At 48.8% G+C, this 19,804-nt stretch overlaps 1 pseudogene; it reads right to left on the reverse strand.

Annotated features, from left to right (window-relative positions):
• Nucleotides 1-16,881: 16,881 nt before the first annotated feature.
• On the reverse strand, nt 16,882-19,804 carry LOC118476446 (wiskott-Aldrich syndrome protein homolog 1-like; annotated as a pseudogene).

The following is a 19,804-nucleotide window of genomic DNA, read 5'->3' on the forward strand; positions in this document are numbered from 1 at the left end:
CATGTCGCGCCCGCCCCCGTTGCCCGCCCTCCTGCCTACCCGCCCCCCGATAATCTCGCCAGCATCGCCGTCGCCGCCCCTCCCCCAGCGCTCCTCCCTCGCCCTCGCCCTTGCCCCCGCCCCGGCTCCGGCTCCCACACACGACGCAACCATGCCCCCGCCCGCGCGCCCCCTCCCCGCGATTCCAACGTCATGGCGGTGATGCCCACGCATGCCCCCTCCGTCCCCTCGACGCCGCGTCCTCCCATCCCCAGTCCCCACCTCCTCCGCGCTTCCACCCCTCGCCAGTCGCTTCCTCGTCACGAGTCGTTGTCTCCCATTGGCTGACCGGGACGCGGAAACGGCCGACGCAAGCAAACCCTAGCCGTCGAGCTCATAGGGAGTCATGGAGGGATGAAGAGCCTGTTCAAGAGTAAGATCTGGTGGCCGCATCGGTCCAACGACCCCACGTTGAAAGTCGCCTAGAGGGGGGGTGAATAGGGCGAAACTGAAATTTACAAATATAAACACAACTACAAGCCGGGGTTAGCGTTAGTAATAAAGAAACGAGTCCGCAAGAGAGGGCGCAAAACAAATCCCAAGCGAATAAGCAAGTGAGACACGGAGATTTGTTTTACCGAGGTTCGGTTCTTGCCAACCTACTCCCCGTTGAGGAGGCCACAAAGGTCGGGTCTCTTTCAACCCTTCCCTCTCTCAAACGATCCACGGATCGAGTGAGCTTTCTTTTCTCAATCACTTGGAACACAAAGTTCCCACAAGTACCACCACAAGATTGGTGTCTCTTGCCTCAATTACAAGTGAGTTTGATTGCAAAGAATGGATCAAGAAAGAAGAAAGCAATCCAAGCACAAGAGCTCGAAAGAACACAAGCAAATCACTCTCTCTAGTCACTATGGCGTTGTGTGGAGATTGGAGAGGATTTGATCTCTTTGGTGTGTCTAGATTTGAATGCTAGAGCTCTTGTAGTAGTTGGGAAGTGGAAAACTTGGATGCAATGAATGGTGGGGTGGTTGGGGTATTTATAGCCCCAACCACCAAAAGTGTCCGTTGGGAGGCTGTCTGCTCGATGGCGCACCGGACAGTCCGGTGCCCCTGCCACGTCATCACTTCCGTTGGATTCTAGCCGTTGGAGCTTCTGACTTGTGGGCCCGCCTGGGTGTCCGGTGCACACCGGACAGCTACTGTTCCTTGTCCGGTATGCCAGTATGGGCGCGCCTGACTTCTGCGCGCGCAGAACGCGCATTAAATGCGCGGCAGAGAGCCGTTGGCGCGGAGATGACCGTTGCTCCGGAGTCGCACCGGACAGTCCGGTGCACACCAGACAGTCCGGTGAATTATAGCGGACTAGCCGTTGGAGTTTCCCGAAGCTGGCGAGTTCCTGAGGCCGACCTCCCTTGGCGCACCGGACACTGTCCGGTGTACACCGGACAGTCCGGTGAATTATAGCGGAGTCGCCTCTGGAAATTCCCGAAGGTGGCGAGTTCGAGTTGGAGTCCTCTGGTGCACCGGACACTGTCCGGTGGTGCACCGGACAGTCCGGTGCTCCCAGACCAGAGGACCTTCGGTTCCCACTTTGCTCCTTTGTTGAATCCAAAACTTGGTCTTTTTATTGGCTGAGTGTGAACCTTTTACACCTGTATAATCTATACACTTGGGCAAACTAGTTAGTTCAATTGTTTGTGTTGGGCAATTCAATCACCAAAATTAATTAGGGACTAGGTGTAAGCCTAATTCCCTTTCAATCTCCCCCTTTTTGGTGATTGATGCCAATACAAACCAGAGCAAATATAGAAGTGCATAATTGAACTAGTTTGCATAATGTAAGTGTAAAGGTTGCTTGGAATTGAGCCAATATAAATACTTACAAGATATGCAAGGATTGTTTCTTTCTTATATAACATTTTGGACCACGTTTGCACCACATATTTTGTTTTTGCAAATTCTTTTGTAAATCTTATTTCAAAGATCTTTTGCAAATAGTCAAAGGTAAATGAATAAGATTTTGCGAAGCATTTTCAAGATTTGAAATTTTCTCCCCCTATTTCAAATGCTTTTCCTTTGACTAAACAAAACTCCCCCTAAATGAGATCCTCCTCTTAGTGTTCAAGAGGGTTTTGATATATTATTTTGAAATACTACTTTCTCCCCCTTTTGAACACAATAGGATACCAATTGAAAATATTCAACACTTAAGTTTTTGAAATTGGTGGTGGTGCGGTCCTTTTGCTTTGGGCTCTTACTTTCTCCCCCTTTGGCATGAATCGCCAAAAACGGAATCATTTGAGCCCTGTAGTGCTAACTTCCTCTTTGGTCATAAATAAATGAGTTAAGATTATACCAACGATGGAGTCCTTTTGCTGGGTACTCATGTTTTCTCCCCCTAGAACGAAGAGTTGCTTGGAGCGACGGCGAAGGATGAGTTACGTAGTGGAAGCCTTTGTCTTCGCCGAAAACTCCAATTCCCTTTCAATACACCTATGACTTGGTTTGAAATAGACTTGAAAACATATTAGTCATAGCATATGAAAGAGACATGATCAAAGGTATATAAAATGAGCTATGTGTGCAATCTAGCAAAAGAAATTGCGCGAATCAAGAATATTGAGCTCATGCCTAAGTTTGTTAAAGGATTGTTCATCAAGAGGCTTGGTAAAGATATCGGCTAATTGTTCTTTAGTATTAATGTAAGAAATCTCGATATCTCCCTTTTGTTGGTGATCCCTAAGAAAATGATACCGAATGGCTATGTGTTTAGTGCGGCTATGCTCGACAGGATTATCGGCCATTTTGATTGCACTCTCATTATCACATAGCAAATGGACTTTGGTTAATTTGTAACCGTAGTCCCGCAGGGTTTGCCTCATCCAAAGTAATTGCGCGCAACAATGGCCTGCGGCAATGTACTCGGCTTCGGCGGTGGAAAGAGCAACCGAATTTTGCTTCTTTGAAGCCCAAGACACCAAGGATCTTCCCAAGAACTGGCAAGTCCCCGATGTGCTCTTTCTATTGATTTTACACCCCGCCCAATCGGCATCCGAATAACCAATCAAATCAAATGTGGATCCCTTAGGATACCAAAGCCCAAACTTAGGAGTATAAGCCAAATATCTCAAGATTCGTTTCACGGCCGTAAGGTGAGCTTCCTTAGGGTCGGCTTGGAATCTTGCACACATGCATACGGAAAGCATAATATCTGGTCGAGATGCACATAAGTAGAGTAAAGAACCTATCATCGACCGGTATACCTTTTGATCCACGGACTTACCTCCCGTGTCGAGGTCGAGATGCCCATTAGTTCCCATGGGTGTCTTGATGGGTTTGGCATCCTTCATCCCAAACTTGGTTAGAATGTCTTGAGTGTACTTCGTTTGGCTGATGAAGGTGCCCTCTTGGAGTTGCTTCACTTGGAATCCTAAGAAATACTTCAACTCCCCCATCATAGACATCTCGAATTTCTGTGTCATAATCCTACTAAACTCTTCACATGTAGACTCATTAGTAGACCCAAATATAATATCATCAACATAAATTTGGCATACAAACAAGTCATTTTCAAGTGTTTTAGTAAAGAGTGTAGGATCGGCCTTTCCGACTTTGAATCCATTTGCAATAAGAAAATCTCTAAGGCATTCATACCATGCTCTTGGGGCTTGCTTGAGCCCATAAAGCGCCTTAGAGAGCTTATAGACATGGTTAGGATACTCACTGTCTTCAAAGCCGGGAGGTTGCTCAACATAGACCTCTTCCTTGATTGGTCCATTGAGGAAGGCACTTTTCACGTCCATTTGATAGAGCTTAAAGCCATGGTAAGTAGCATAGGCTAATAATATGCGAATTGACTCAAGCCTAGCTACGGGTGCATAGGTTTCACCGAAATCCAAACCTTCGACTTGGGAGTATCCTTTGGCCACAAGTCGAGCTTTGTTCCTTGTCACCACACCATGCTCATCTTGCTTGTTGCGGAAGACCCATTTGGTTCCTACAACATTTTGGTTAGGACGTGGAACTAAATGCCATACCTCATTCCTAGTGAAGTTGTTGAGCTCCTCTTGCATCGCCACTACCCAATCCGAATCTTGAAGTGCTTCCTCTACCCTGTGTGGCTCAATAGAGGAAACAAAAGAGTAATGTTCACAAAAATGAGCAACACGAGATCTAGTGGTTACCCCCTTATGAATATCGCCGAGGATGGTGTCGATGGGGTGATCTCGTTGGATTGCTTGGTGGACTCTTGGGTGTGGCGGTCTTTGTTCCTCATCCTCCTTGTCTTCATCATTTGCATCTCCCCCTTGATCAATGCCATCATCTTGAGGTGGCTCATTTGTTTGATCTTCTTCTTCATCAACTTGAGCCTCTTCCTTATTTTGAGTTGGTGGAGATGCTTGCATGGAGGAGGATGGTTGATCTTGTGCATTTGGAGGCTCTTTGGATTCCTTAGGACACACATCCCCAATGGACATGTTCCTTAGCGCGATGCATGGAGCCTCTTCTTCACCTATCTCATCAAGATCAACTTGCTCTACTTGAGAGCCGTTAGTCTCATCAAACACAACGTCACATGAGACTTCAACTAGTCCAGTGGACTTGTTAAAGACCCTATATGCCCTTGTGTTTGAGTCATAACCAAGTAAAAAGCCTTCTACAGTCTTAGGAGCAAATTTAGATTTTCTACCTCTTTTAACAAGAATAAAGCATTTGCTACCAAAGACTCTAAAATATGAAATGTTGGGCTTTTTACCGGTTAGGAGTTCATATGATGTCTTCTTGAGGATTCGGTGTAGATATAACCGGTTGATGGCGTAGCAAGCGGTGTTGACCGCCTCGGCCCAAAACTGATCCGAAGTCTTGTACTCATCAAGCATGGTCCTTGCCATGTCCAATAGAGTTCTATTCTTCCTCTCCACTACACCATTTTGTTGTGGCGTGTAGGGAGAAGAGAACTCATGCTTGATGCCCTCCTCCTCAAGGAAGCCTTCAATTTGAGAATTCTTGAACTCCGTCCCGTTGTCGCTTCTTATTTTCTTGACCCTTAAGCCGAACTCATTTTGAGCCCGTCTCAAGAATCCCTTTAAGGTCTCTTGGGTTTGAGATTTTTCCTGTAAAAGGAATACCCAAGTGAAGCGAGAATAATCATCCACAATAACTAGACAGTACTTACTCCCGCCGATGCTTAAGTAAGCGATCGGGCCGAATAGATCCATGTGCAGGAGTTCCAGTGGCCTGTCGGTCGTCATTATGTTCTTATGCGGATGATGAGTGCCAACTTGCTTCCCTGCTTGGCATGCGCTACAAATCCTGTCTTTCTCAAAATGAACATTTGTTAGTCCTAAAATGTGTTCTCCCTTTAGAAGCTTGTGAAGATTCTTCATCCCAACATGAGCTAGTCGGCGGTGCCAGAGCCAACCCATGTTAGTCTTAGCAATTAAGCAAGTGTCGAGTTCAGCTCTATCAAAATCTACCAAGTATAGCTGACCCTCTAACACTCCCTTAAAGGCTATTGAATCATCACTTCTTCTAAAGACAGTGACACCTACATCAGTGAATAGACAGTTGTAGCCCATTTGACATAATTGAGAAACGGAAAGCAAATTGTAATCTAATGAATCTACAAGAAAAACATTGGAAATAGAATGGTCAGGAGATATAGCTATTTTACCAAGACCTTTGACCAAACCCTGATTTCCATCCCCGAATGTGATAGCTCGTTGGGGATCTTGGTTTTTCTCATATGAGGAGAACATCTTCTTCTCCCCTGTCATGTGGTTTGTGCACCCGCTGTCGAGTATCCAACTTGAGCCCCCGGATGCATAAACCTACAAAACAAGTTTAGTTCTTGACTTTAGGTACCCAAATGGTTTTGGGTCCTTTGGCATTAGACACAAGAACTTTGGGTACCCAAACACAAGTCTTGGAGCCCTTGTGCTTGCCCCCAACATATTTGGCAACTACCTTGCCGGATTTGTTAGTCAATACATAAGATGCATCAAAAGTTTTGAATGAAATGTCATGATCATTTGATGCACTAAGAGTTTTCTTTCTAGGCAACTTGGCACGGGTTGGTTGCCTAGAGCTAGATGTCTCACCCTTATACATAAAAGCATGATTAGGGCCAGAGTGAGACTTCCTTGAATGAATTCTCCTAATTTTGCTCTCGGGATAACCGGCAGGGTATAAAATGTAACCCTCGTTATCCTGAGGCATGGGAGCCTTGCCCTTAACAAAATTAGACAATCTTTTAGGAGGGGCACTAAGTTTGACATTGTCTCCCCTTTGGAAGCCAATGCCATCCTTGATGCCCGGGCGTCTCCCATTATAAAGCATGCTACGAGCAAATTTAAATTTCTCATTTTCTAAGTTGTGCTCGGCAATTTTAGCATCTAGTTTTGCTATATGATCATTTTGTTGTTTAATTAAAGCCATATGATCATGAATAGCATTAACATCAATATCTCTACATCTAGTGCAAATAGATACATGCTCAACGATAGATGTAGAGGGTTTGCAAGAATTAAGTTCAACAATCTTAGCATGCAATATTTCATTTTTACTTCTAAGGTCGGAAATAGTAGCATTGCAAACATCAAAATCTTTAGCCTTAGCAAACAATTTTTCATTCTCAATTCTAAGGCTAGCAAGGGAAGCATTCAACTCATCAATCCTAGCAAGTAAATTAACATTATCATCTCTAGGATTTGAAGTTGAAATATTGCAAACATGTGAATCAACCTTAGCATTTAAGCTAGCATTTTCATTCCTAAGGTTGTCGATCATCTCACGGCAAGTGCTTAGCTCACTAGATAACTTTTCACATTTTTCAATTTCAAGAGCATAAGCCTTTTTAACCTTAACATGTTTCTTGTTTTCTTTAATTAGACGATCCTCTTGGGAATCCAAAAGGTCATCCTTTTCATGAATAGCACTAACTAATTCATTTAATTTTTCTTTTTGAGCTATGTTAAGGTTGGCAAAAAGGGAACGCAAATTATCTTCCTCATCACTAGCATTATCATCACTAGAAGATTCATATTTAGTGGAGGAGTTAGATTTAACCTTTTTCCGATTGCCGTCCTTTGCCATGAGGCACTTGTGGCCGACGTTGGGGAAGAGGAGTCCTTTGGTGACGGCGATGTTGGCGGCGTCCTCATCGTCGGAGGAGTCGCTTGAGCTTTCGTCGGAATCCCATTCCCGACAAACATGGGCATCGCCGCCCCTCTTCTTGTAGTATCTCTTCTTCTCCTTTCTTCTCCCCTTCTTGTTGTCGCCTCGGTCACTGTCACTTGATATAGGACATTTAGCAATAAAATGACCGGGCTTACCACATTTGTAGCAAACCTTTTTGGAGTGGGACTTGTAGTCTTTCCCCCTCCTTTGTTTGAGGATTTGGCGGAAACTCTTGATGACGAGCGCCATTTCCTCATTGTCGAGCTTGGAGGCGTCTACTGGTTGTCGACTTGGTGTAGCCTCCTCTTTCTTTTCCTCCGTCGCCTTGAATGCGACGGGTTGAGCTTCAGATGTGGATGGATCATCAAGCTCGTTGATCTTCCTCGAGCCTTCGATCATGCACTCAAAACTTACAAAATTCCCGATGACTTCCTCGGGGGTCATTTTAGTATATCTTGGATTACCACGAATTAATTGAACTTGAGTGGGGTTAAGGAAAATGAGAGATCTTAGAATAACCTTAACCATCTCGTGGTCATCCCACTTTACGCTTCCGAGGTTGCGCACTTGGTTCACCAAGGTCTTGAGCCGGTTGTACATGTGTTGTGGCTCCTCTCCTTTGCGAAGCCGGAACCGATCGAGCTCCCCTTCGATCGTTTCCCGCTTGGTGATTTTGGTGAGCTCGTCTCCCTCGTGCGCGGTTTTGAGCACATCCCAAACCTCCTTGGCGCTCTTCAACCCTTGCACTTTGTTATACTCCTCTCTACTTAAAGAGGCGAGGAGTATCGTTGTTGCTTGAGAGTTGAAGTGCTCGATTTGGGCCACCTCATCCTCATCATAATCCTTATCCCCTATGGATGGTACCTGTGCACCAAACTCAACAACATCCCATATACTTTTGTGGAGTGAGGTTAGATGAAAACGCATTAAATCACTCCACCTAGCATAATCTTCACCATCAAAAGTTGGTGGTTTGCCTAATGGGACGGAAAGTAAAGGTGCATGTTTAGAAATGCGAGGGTAGTGTAGGGGAATCTTACTAAACTTCTTACGCTCTTGGCGTTTAGAAGTTACGGAGGGCGCGTCGGAGCCGGAGGTCGATGTTGATGAAGTGTCGGTCTCGTAGTAGACCACTTTCCTCATCCTCTTTTGCTTGTCCTTACTCCGATGCAGCTTGTGGGAAGAAGATTTTTCCTTCTTCTCTTTGTGGTGAGAAGAAGATTTCTTCTCCTTCCCTTTGTTGGAGGAGATCTTCTTCTCCTCCTTCCTCTTGGTGCGGGACTCTTCCGATGAAGTGCTCCCTTGGCTTGTTGCGGGCTTTTCGCCGGTCTCCATCTCCTTCTTGGCGTGATCTCCCGACATCACTTCGAGCGGTTAGGCTCTAATGAAGCACCGGGCTCTGATACCAATTGAAAGTCGCCTAGAGGGGGGTGAATAGGGCGAAACTGAAATTTACAAATATAAACACAACTACAAGCCGAGGTTAGCGTTAGTAATAAAGAAACGAGTCCGCAAGAGAGGGCGCAAAACAAATCCCAAGCGAATAAGCAAGTGAGACACGGAGATTTGTTTTACCGAGGTTTGGTTCTTGCCAACCTACTCCCCGTTGAGGAGGCCACAAAGGCCGGGTCTCTTTCAACCCTTCCCTCTCTCAAACGATCCACGGATCGAGTGAGCTTTCTTTTCTCAATCACTTGGAACACAAAGTTCCCACAAGGACCACCACAAGATTGGTGTCTCTTGCCTCAATTACAAGTGAGTTTGATTGCAAAGAATGGATCAAGAAAGAAGAAAGCAATCCAAGCACAAAAGCTCGAAAGAACACAAGCAAATCACTCTCTCTAGTCACTATGGCGTTGTGTGGAGATTGGAGAGGATTTGATCTCTTTGGTGTGTCTAGATTTGAATGCTAGAGCTCTTGTAGTAGTTGGGAAGTGGAAAACTTGGATGCAATGAATGGTGGGGTGGTTGGGGTATTTATAGCCCCAACCACCAAAAGTGGCCGTTGGGAGGCTGTCTGCTCGATGGCGCACCGGACAGTCCGGTGCACACCGGACAGTCCGGTGCCCCTGCCACGTCATCACTTCCGTTGGATTCTAGCCGTTGGAGCTTCTGACTTGTGGGCCCGCCTGGGTGTCCGGTGCACACCGGACAGCTACTGTTCCTTGTCCGGTGTGCCAGTATGGGCGCGCCTGACTTCTGCGCGCGCAGAACGCGCATTAAATGCGCGGCAGAGAGCCGTTGGCGCGGAGATGACCGTTGCTCCGGAGTCGCACCGGACAGTCCGGTGCACACCAGACAGTCTGGTGAATTATAGCGGACTAGCCGTTGGAGTTTCCCGAAGCTGGCGAGTTCCTGAGGCCGACCTCCCTTGGCGCACCGGACACTGTCCGGTGTACACCGGACAGTCCGGTGAATTATAGCGGAGTCGCCTCTGGAAATTCCCGAAGGTGGCGAGTTCGAGTTGGAGTCCTCTGGTGCACCGGACACTGTCCGGTGTACACCGGACAGTCCGGTGCTCCCAGACCAGAGGACCTTCGGTTCCCACTTTGCTCCTTTGTTGAATCCAAAACTTGGTCTTTTTATTGGCTGAGTGTGAACCTTTTACACCTGTATAATCTATACACTTGGGCAAACTAGTTAGTTCAATTGTTTGTGTTGGGCAATTCAATCACCAAAATTAATTAGGGACTAGGTGTAAGCCTAATTCCCTTTCACACGTCCACAGCGGGGCAGTCACAACAGACGTCGGGGCCGCCTACCGCGAGCTCCCCGTCGGGGACAGTGTCGGCGACAGCGCTTTCTATTTCGACGCCGGCCTCCTCCTCACCCCCTCCCGTGGTGGCGACGCTCACGGGCGTTGCTGCCGCTGCTGTGGTGGCTGGAGTGGGAGAGGAGGATTACATATCGTCGTCGGAGGATTTCTAGATGCTGGCCATGGTGCTGTCGGCGGTTTTCCAACGGTGATTGCGCGGGGTGCCTGGATAGGGAGCAGATCAGGAAGGCCAAGCTCATGAGCCTCAACTGCTTTGCCGCCAATCGCGACGAGACCCACACTGTGGAGTCCCTCTCCCGTCGATATTGGGTGAGTCTTGCAATCACACAACCTGTCGGTTGTGAGGCCACCCCAATCCCCTTTTAGTTCTTCACTACATTTTAATCTTGCAGAACACCGACCACCAGTCAATATGGTACTTGGGCTGAAAGAGATTCAGATCCGTGGAGAGACACGCACAAATGTTGATTACACAGTGGATTTCTGGAATGTATGATGACCTCTATAGTAAATGGTCTTCTGTACATGATACTCTTTATCTCTTTGTGTAATTTACTTTTCAATTTCCATCTGTACAGGCAATAGAATACCACGAAAATAAGATCCATACTGGTTGGCTTGACAGCAGAATAGCTATGTGTGTTAGAGCCGAGAGGCCCCCATGGTACCTCTCAGTTGTTGGAGGAGCTCTATATGTATGCCTGTTTTACTACAACCATGATTTCTTACCTGCTTTTGAGCTCGGAAGTCAGCTATCTTTGTTGACATAAAATATTTATGTCGGCGTTTCGAGACCGGGGGGTCCCTGAGCCGACGAGTGAATGTCGTCGCGTGCCCCAGCCCAGATGGGTCGAGCGCGAGGGCGAGCGTGAAGGGGGGAAAGTGAGGCAGCCAGAGACCGGCGTGAGAGAGGTGGGAATCCCGCGGCCTTCGTGTTCGTCCCACGCCCAGGTCGGGTGCGCTTGCAGTAGGGGGTTACAAGCGTCCACGCGGGAGAGGGAGCGAGCGGCCTCAATCGAGCGCCTGTCTCGTCCTCGTCCCCGCGCGGCCAACCTTCTCTAAGAGGGCCCTGGTCCTTCCTTTTATAGGCGTAAGGAGAGGATCCAGGTGTACAATGGGGGGTATAGCAGAGTGCTACGTGTCTAGCGGAGGAGAGCTAGCGCCCTAAGTACATGTCGTCGTGGCAGCCGGAGAGATTTTGGCACCCAGCTGGTGTGATGTCGTGGCCGTCGGAGGAGCGATGGAGCCTGGCGGAGGGACAGCTGTCGGAGCGGTTGAGTCCTTGCTGACGTCCTCTTGCTTCCGTAAGGGGGCTGAGAGCCGCCGTCGTCACAGAGTATGCGGGGCGCCATCATTGCCTATCTGGCGGAGCGAGCCAGATGGGACGCCGGTCTTGTTCCCTGCGGCCCGAGTCAGCTCGGGGTAGGGTGATGATGGCGCCTCCTGTTGACGTGGCTGGTCTGCGCCCTAGGTTGGGCGATGTGGAAGCTCCTCCGAAGCCGAGGTCGAGTCTGTCTTTCGTGGCCGAGGTCGAGTCCGAGCCCCTGGGTCGGGCGAGACGGAGGCCGTCGGCTGAGGCCAGGGCGGAGTCCGAGCCCTGGGGTCGGGCGAAGCGGAGTTCGTCGTCTTCTGGGGCTGAGCCCGAGTCCGAGCCCTGGGTCGGGCGGAGCGGAGTTCGTCGTCTTCCGGGACTTAGCCCGAGTCCGAGACCTGGGTCGGGCGGAGCGGAGTTCGTCGTCTTCCGGGGCTTAGCCCGAGTCCGAGCCATGGGTCGGGCGGAGCGGAGTTCGTCGTCTTCCGGGACTTAGCCCGAGTCCGAGCCCTGGGTCGGGCGGAGCGGAGTTCGCCGTCTTCCGGGACTTAGCCCGAGTCCGAGCCCTAGGTCGGGCGGAGCGGAGTTCGCCGTCTTCCGGGACTTAGCCTGAGTCCGAGCCCTAGGTCGGGCGGAGCGGAGTTCGCCGTCTTCCGGGACTTAGCCCGAGTCCGAGCCCTGGGTCGGGCGGAGCGGAGTTTGCCGTCTTCCGGGACTTAGCCCGAGTCCGAGCCCTGGGTCGGGCGAAGCGGAGCTTCCTATGGTGCCTTCGGTCGGGCCTGACTGCCTGTCAGTCTCACTCTGTCAAGTGACACCGCAGTCGGAGTGGCGCAGGCGGCGCTGTCCTTCTGTCAGGCCGGTCAGTGGAGCGGCGAAGTGACGGTGGTCACTTCGGCTCTGCCGGCTGGGGGGCGCGCGTCAGGATAAAGGTGTCAGGCCACCTTTGCATTAAATGCTCCTGCGATTTGGTCGGTCGGTGCGGCGATTTGGTCAGGGTTGCTTCTTGGCGAAGACAGGGCCTCGGGCGAGCCGAAAATATATTCGCCGCTGGAGAGGGGCCTCGGGCGAGACGGAAATCCTCCGGGGTCGGCTGCCCTTGTCCGAGGCTAGGCTCGGGCGAGGCGTGATCGAGTCCCTCGAATGGGCTGATCCCTGACTTAATCGCACCCATCAGGCCTTTACAGCTTTATGCTGATGGGGGTTACCAGCTGAGAATTAAGGAGCCTTGAGGGTACCCCTAATTATGGTCCCCAACAGTAGCCCCCGAGCCTCGAAGGGAGTGTTAGCACTCGCTTGGAGGCTTTCGTCGCACTTTTTGCAAGGGGACCAGCCTTTCTCGGTTGCGTTTTGTTCCGGTGGGTGCGCGCGAGCGCACCCGCCGGGTGTAGCCCCCGAGGCCTCGGAGGAGTGGTTTCACTCCTTCGAGGTCTTAATGCCTCGCGTAATGCTTCGGCTGGTCTGGTCGTTCCCTCATGCGAGCTGGCCGTAGCCCGGGTGTACGGTCGGGTCTCAAGTTCTCGGGCTGGTATGTTGACGCTGTGAACGGTTCGGGCGGAGCCGGGTTTGCGAGAGCAGCCCCCGAGCCTCTGCACAGGGCGAGAGGGCGATCAGGGACAGACTCGACTTTTTTATATACGCCCCTGTGTCGCCTTTCCGCAAGGAGGAGGGGGGGAAAGCGCCATGTTGCCCTCGATGGGCGCCGAACATGGTGTCTCCTGTGAGCTGCAGGCGGGTAATCTGAGTGGACGTCTGTGCCCCATTCGTTAGGGGTCGGCTAGGGGCCCAGAGGCACGCCCAAAAGTACCTGCGGGTGATCTGCCGGACCCGGTCCCCTGGCGACGGGGTCCGAGGGCTCGATGCCTCCCTCTGATGGGGTTCCGTTACAAGATCGTTCCCGCTGGTCTCGGAAATGTCCTAGGGTACCTCGAGAGCGCAGCCCGAGCCTCGGTTATGTATCGAACGTACCCATGGTCATCCCTCGCTCTGTGTCTGAGGCGGCTGTGAACCCTTCGGGGGCCAGCCTTCGAACCCCTGATCAGTAGTGGGCGCGGAGCCCGAGTAGCCTGAGGCGGCCGTTGAACCCTTCCGAGGGGCCGGCCTTCGAACCTCTGACCAGTAGTGGGTGTAGGGCCCACGTGATCTGAGGCGGCTGTCGAACCCTTCCGAGGGGCCAGCCTTCGAACCTCTGATCAGTAGGGAGGCTCGGAGCCTGGTTCCTTCACGGGGAAGGATCCTTTTCGGGGTTTCCCCCTTTCCCGATCCCTGTTGCAAGAGAGAGAAAGAGGAAAAAAGGAAAAGGATACGAAATCGAACGACGCGGCGTACCTTTATTGACGCGGTCATTATGGCGAAGGCGAAGCGTCGCCCGCTTCTCCTGCCAGAGGCGCCGCCTGTCCCGCCGCGGAGTTAATACGACGGGGCGAGTGGTTGGCGGGGCGGCCGTTGCGCGTGCGCGAGCCGTTCGAGGAACGGAACACGGACGCGTTGTCTTCACGCCGTGAGAGAGGGTTCTCTCGCTGCCCCCGGATGGGACGTGAGCTTGGCTGACGACGTGACCGCTGCTCCTGCCCACCTGCCACCGTCATTACTGCCGGCCCATTTTTGGCCGCACTGACCGCCGCGCCAGGCTGGCGCTGCTGGGTCGTGCGCTTGTGGCGGAACCGCCCGAATTATTCCAGCTTAAGTGCCCAAGTCGCACCCTTAAGGGCAGCAACACACTTAAACAGGAATAACCCGTTAGTCCCTCGGATCTAGTCCGATAAAGCCACTTACCAGGATCGAATACCACTAGCTCACTCGAAGGTGAGGCACAGAGAAATACAATAAAACATAATACCACAAATTTAATAATTATCATTAGTGATTACATTATCGGAGTTTCAGAAATAATAATCATAAAGTTTAATGCAGCGGAAATAACTAACGAAGAAAACCGAGTAATCATGGCGAAGCCTGGCCACGCTACTCCTCCTGGTCCTCTCCTGTGGAAGCAATAACCCACTCGACCGTCTATCCCGGTGGCAGGGATGAAGGCCAAGTCACACCAGCAAAAAATCATCCTAAGGAGTACCTGCAAAAATTGTGCCACAAGCAAGACTGAGTATACTAATACTCAGCTAGACTTACCCGGTGTGAGGAGTCTACTCCTCTACCTCTAGACATGCAGCTGTTTGGCTGAGGGGTTTGGTTTGCCAAAAGCACTAGCTGAGTCTAAAATCAAGTTTTAGCTTTTCAAGTTTTAGTATGATCCTTTTAACTAGATGTGTACCTAGCTAATCATACATGGTATCAAACATTATATCAATCAACATCTTTTGCCAGTCACCACATTTCCACTTGTTACTCAATGTAGCAGCATGGATCAAGCAGTCTCATTAGCTGCGAGAAGCAGACGATTCGAATCGAGTTTTTAAACCTTGCAAGGTAAACCTAAACACACGACATGTAGGGGCACTCCGTCCCCACACACATCAACCGTCCCCATCGATTCCCTGGCAACAGAACAGGGCTCACCGCCTTGGCGTACAATGCCCCACTGACCCCGACTGGCCGTCGTGCAGTGGCCGCACTTGTACCCACCATAACCGGAATGGGAGACCTCGTCTCAGGTCGCGTGAGGGGTAAAGTCTGCGGGCAGGTTCACTCAGGTACTAGGCTTACCGATTTACCATATTTCTCGGTATGTGTTTAGTACGTTCAAACGCTTGACACACGGTACCACACCTTAATCCTTATTCCAATTTCCGTCTCGTAGACAACGCATCCCCATGGACCGTTGTCCACAGACCACCATCATTATGATATCAAAATGGATACAATCAATTCCTGACCTCGCGCGAGTGCTAGAAAAATCACTCGACTTCTACCGAGATCCCTAATTAATAAGCAGCTACTCGACCTAGCATACTAGTATCCATCTCAAAGGGAATCCTGAGTTCATGCAACTAAGGTTTCGATCAACTCCTACACTTAAGTGCACAATACAAGCCTACAAACATTAAGTGCAGTAAAATAGCATATATAACGGTTATGCATAAAACCGGGGCTTGCCTTTAATTTAACACTTAGGTAGTGTTTGCTGGGTGGCACTCGCTTGGCGAGCATCCACTGGTCAAGTCCATCCTTCCTTGGGTCGTCCACCGACTGCACCTTGTGGGTGGCACCACATCAATTGCTCGATCATCATCTCTCGGTCCTATGTGAGATGCAAGATGCATATGTATGAATATAATGGAATAGCACAAGATACTTTAAGTACACGCTAGCGAATTAAACACTAAGTAGCGAGACATCACAAGCAACCACACCCACTAGCGTTAGCTAACTACGTATCGTCGAGCGCACAACATCACACCACTAAAAAGACGACAAACATTTTGGATATTTACGCAACACAATACTACGTCGCAATTAACTAGAGAAAGAAACATATAAAACAAGACACACATGTCATCACTAGCTTAGTCATGGCAAGCCTATATTAATTTTAATGCTAACCAACCATTTTTAGCCAAAAGGGTGAACTAACAATCAAATAAGCACTAGCAGAATTTTTGGACAGCAATACAACAGTCACTTGTTTTAATCATAACTTTTCAAATATTAATCCAAACATAGCAAACTAGGACTTTCTGGAAAGCTTAAAATGTTCTCTACAACTTTGGTATTGTCATCACAACATGATTAAACACTTAGCAAGGTCAAAAGGTGTTAACACAACAGCGCTGTCCAGATTTGGACAGATTCAGACTTATGACTTTAAAAATTCATAACTGAAGATTCAGGCATCCAAACAAAGTGATCTTAGACTTTCTGGAAAGCTAATAAAATGTTCTACAAATTATTTATAAACATCACTGGCTGGTTTAACATGTATCTAGGGTGAAATACACTATGAAGGCTGTGCTGTCCAGAACTGGACAGATTCAGTCTTCAGACTTTAAACATCCATAACTTAATCTTCAAACCACCAAAAATAGTGATCCAAGACTTTTTGGAAAGCTTGGCAAAAGCACTACATAACCTTTATAATCACCAAGAAGTGATTCCAGGTTTAATCAAATCAAACATTACAGTTTTCGAAATCTGTTCTGACAGAGGACAGAACACAGCAACCAGTTTGTAAAATTCATAACTCTTAAACTATCAGGCCTGTGTTTATGAAATTTTAACACAAGCAATATAAGAAAAGCATCTACAACTTTCTTATAATGACCATAAACAGATTGCAACATTAAATTAGGCAAACAATACAGTCTCTGAAATCTGTACAGAATTTGGACAGATTCAGTTACTGAATTTATAAACAGCATAACTCCTAAACTGTCAGACCTATGGCTGCCAAATTTTAACACCAGCAAGATAATAAAGTTATCTACCACTTTTCTATAGCACATATCTTCAGAAAACACAATTTGGTTCATCAAACATACAGCACAACCAAAACAGTGCGTGCAGTCCAAAACAGCAATCAACACATTTCAGCTTCTATATAATTCAAGAATTGCCATGTTTTAGAGACTTGAGTTATTCTAACACTTTACCATTTGTTAGAGTTAAATTAATCAAATGAGCACTAACAAGTAGACTTACAAATTTTATTCATGTCATTATGAGCACTAAAATTACCACATTCATTTAACAAACACATTCACCACAATCATCAAATCCGGCATATATTTATATCGAAGCGCTTTTCACCCACTAGTCCGCATTTTAACTTATACACCACATGAGCACTACTAATTGTTACCTGCGACCACAACCATACGCATTTAGACCACAACAAGTAATTCATCGTAACTACGAGCTTAACCAACGCCATCTAACTAGTCGATTAACCAAAGGGATGGCACAACCCGCCATACGACATACACGTCGGCTTGCCTCTTATTAACACAGTCCGAGACACCACATGTATATATATCGCAATCTCTTACGCCATCGACTCTTACTTAACATGAGTTGGCTAACGTCGTATAAGACTTAGCCAACCATTTTAGACATTGCAACTCGAAACACGGGTTGAAGAGGTTAATTAGTTTTTCTTAACCATTCCTCCACTCGAATTAGTCAATGCACAAGTCACTTAAAACACCATTTTTTAGGAGGTCTAACATAGAGACATTAAAACATGGCATAACACTCCATAAGACCTACATTGGTTACTGAAGGACTCAAAGCACTCACGTGCATATGTTATCGGACTGTTCTTCAATTTTAGCAAGGATTTACTCATGAACGCTACTTGCCCCCAATAATTATTGGGCTGCAATAACACTCGTATAAGACCTCTAACCGATCAACAAGACATTTATTTATCAAAAGGGAATGGAATGCACTAATTTATAAAGCTATGCATCGATCTGTCATACAACAAAAATCATGACAGCACCGACAGATACTATCCACTAATCGTTGAAGAATTAAACTTACTTCTCGCTTTGCCACAACAACCCCCTTTAGTCACCTGACCATCGGGAGCATCGTTTACGCGGTTATATGACAGCAACCCAAACGTCGTGTCACACAATACATATATCTGTCCTCGTTGCGAGTATAACCACATCGCGGCATATACCCGCACACCTCAAACAAACATCTCACGCCACCACTACTATATCACACCACGACACTCACACACCTACGTGCACTAATTAAATCCTCGCATCCCACGTATTTCCAAACTTACTCATCACATAAAACAAGCACGACACACATGTTTACCAAAACGCGAATGCGACCTTGCCACGACATATAATCCAAATATTTTATGCCCACATCTAATCAAACACCACTATACACCACATCGACCAAAACGTAATTAGACAAACTACAAATCGCACACCTCAACAACCGCTTGTTCTTTAACCGCAAATGCGATCCCACTAACATGTATTGCCAAAACATATTACACACATCCACATATATACATGCATTGTCTGACATCAACCAAAGCGTATGTATTATAAACTATAAATCAATCAACCTGAACGGGTCGTGACTAGACGCATGGCTGTCCACATGGCTCGGTATTTCGTCGAACGGGCAAGGCACGACGTCGACCACTAGCTGTGAAAACACACAATTTGTTGGCGGCAGTTCATCGAACATCACACACATTGGAAAATAAATACCGAGAACAGCGGGGGTTTCTCACCACAGTTTTCGACGGCGTCGCGGATGGGCTGCGCAAAACAGCGAGCACATGGCGGACGTCGACGGCGCGCTGTCCATGGGACTCCACAAAACAGCGAGCCGGCAGCGCGCGAAGTTGGGGCTGCGTAGATCGGCGGTGGAGCTCGCTGCTGGAATTTTATGGGCGCCCTGGACAGCGAGCTGGGCGGCATTGGCCTCTCGCCATGGGTAGAGCTCGGATGGGGGAAAATGTTGCCATGGGAGGGGAGTTTGGTTGTCCTCCATGGCTGTCCAGATCTCAGGCGCAACAGGGATTGTTCTAGGCGCTGAAACATGGAGAGGAGCAAAGGGAGGAAGGGGGAAGATTGCAGGGCGTCATGGGAGGAAGAGGTGGGCGAGCTGCTGCTCGCCGTGGACGACGGCGGCTCGCTGCTGCTGCTGTTTTATGGGGAAGAGGGGAGGAGAGGGGCCGGGGCGGCATGGCTCCTACTGCTGTCCATGGAAAAATAAAAAGGACGCAGGAACAACAGGGGAAGGGAGGTCGTCGGCTGCACTTGTGCTCGTCCAGGGGAAACAGGGAGGGCGCAGGAAGGGTCGAGCCCATGGAGGAGCAGGGCGTCGCGCCCTGGCTGGAGAGCGCCTGCTCCAAGGGAGCTCGGCCATTTGCAGCAGTGGCAGGGGGCATCCATGGCGGCTGGCCGAGCAGAGGTGTCGGCCATGGGAACTGCTGGCAGCCATGAAGCAGAAAGGGGGCGCTGAGAGGTGAAGCTGCAGGGGGTGGCGCCATGGGAGGTGCTTCGATGCGCTGGGGAAGAAAGGGAGGACGCCATGGCTGCTGGCCGATCCTCCCTGCTGCTGGCGTGAGGGAGAAAGGCTGCTGGAAAATGGTTGGTGGCGGCTAGGGGTGGGAATGGAAATTTTCCAATTTACAAGGGAAGAGGGGTTCTATTTATAGAAGGAGCCCTAGGGTTAGGGTTTCAAATGGGCCCAATTGGGCTAGGTTGGGCTGGCCCAAACACGCAAACGGGCTGCGCTAAATTATTTTTTTGGAATAAAAATGCTCGTGCGGAATTTGTCTGTACGCGGAACAGAGTGAAACAGAGTTCGGACGAACGGACGACTACGCGATTAACTCGGTCGAGAGTTTGGTTTGACTTTGCTCGGAAATTAATTCCCTACGCGTGACTGGAAAATAAATCATCCTGAGATTTGATCGGTTTTGGATTTTTAGTCGGAGAAGGCGAATCGCGATATTTTAAAATTGCGGTCGATACGGGGTTTTGAATTCGGTTCGGACATGAGATATTTAGCCGAGTCGGATAAATTAATTTGATGACGACATATTAAGCATTCCGTTTGAGAGTACGGAGTCGGATAAATTTTTGGACATAGATCGAACATCGAGAAAATTGGATTCA

The sequence above is a fragment of the Zea mays genome, chromosome 2 (genome assembly GCF_902167145.1).
Source record: "Zea mays cultivar B73 chromosome 2, Zm-B73-REFERENCE-NAM-5.0, whole genome shotgun sequence".
NCBI classification, from domain to species: domain Eukaryota; kingdom Viridiplantae; phylum Streptophyta; class Magnoliopsida; order Poales; family Poaceae; genus Zea; species Zea mays.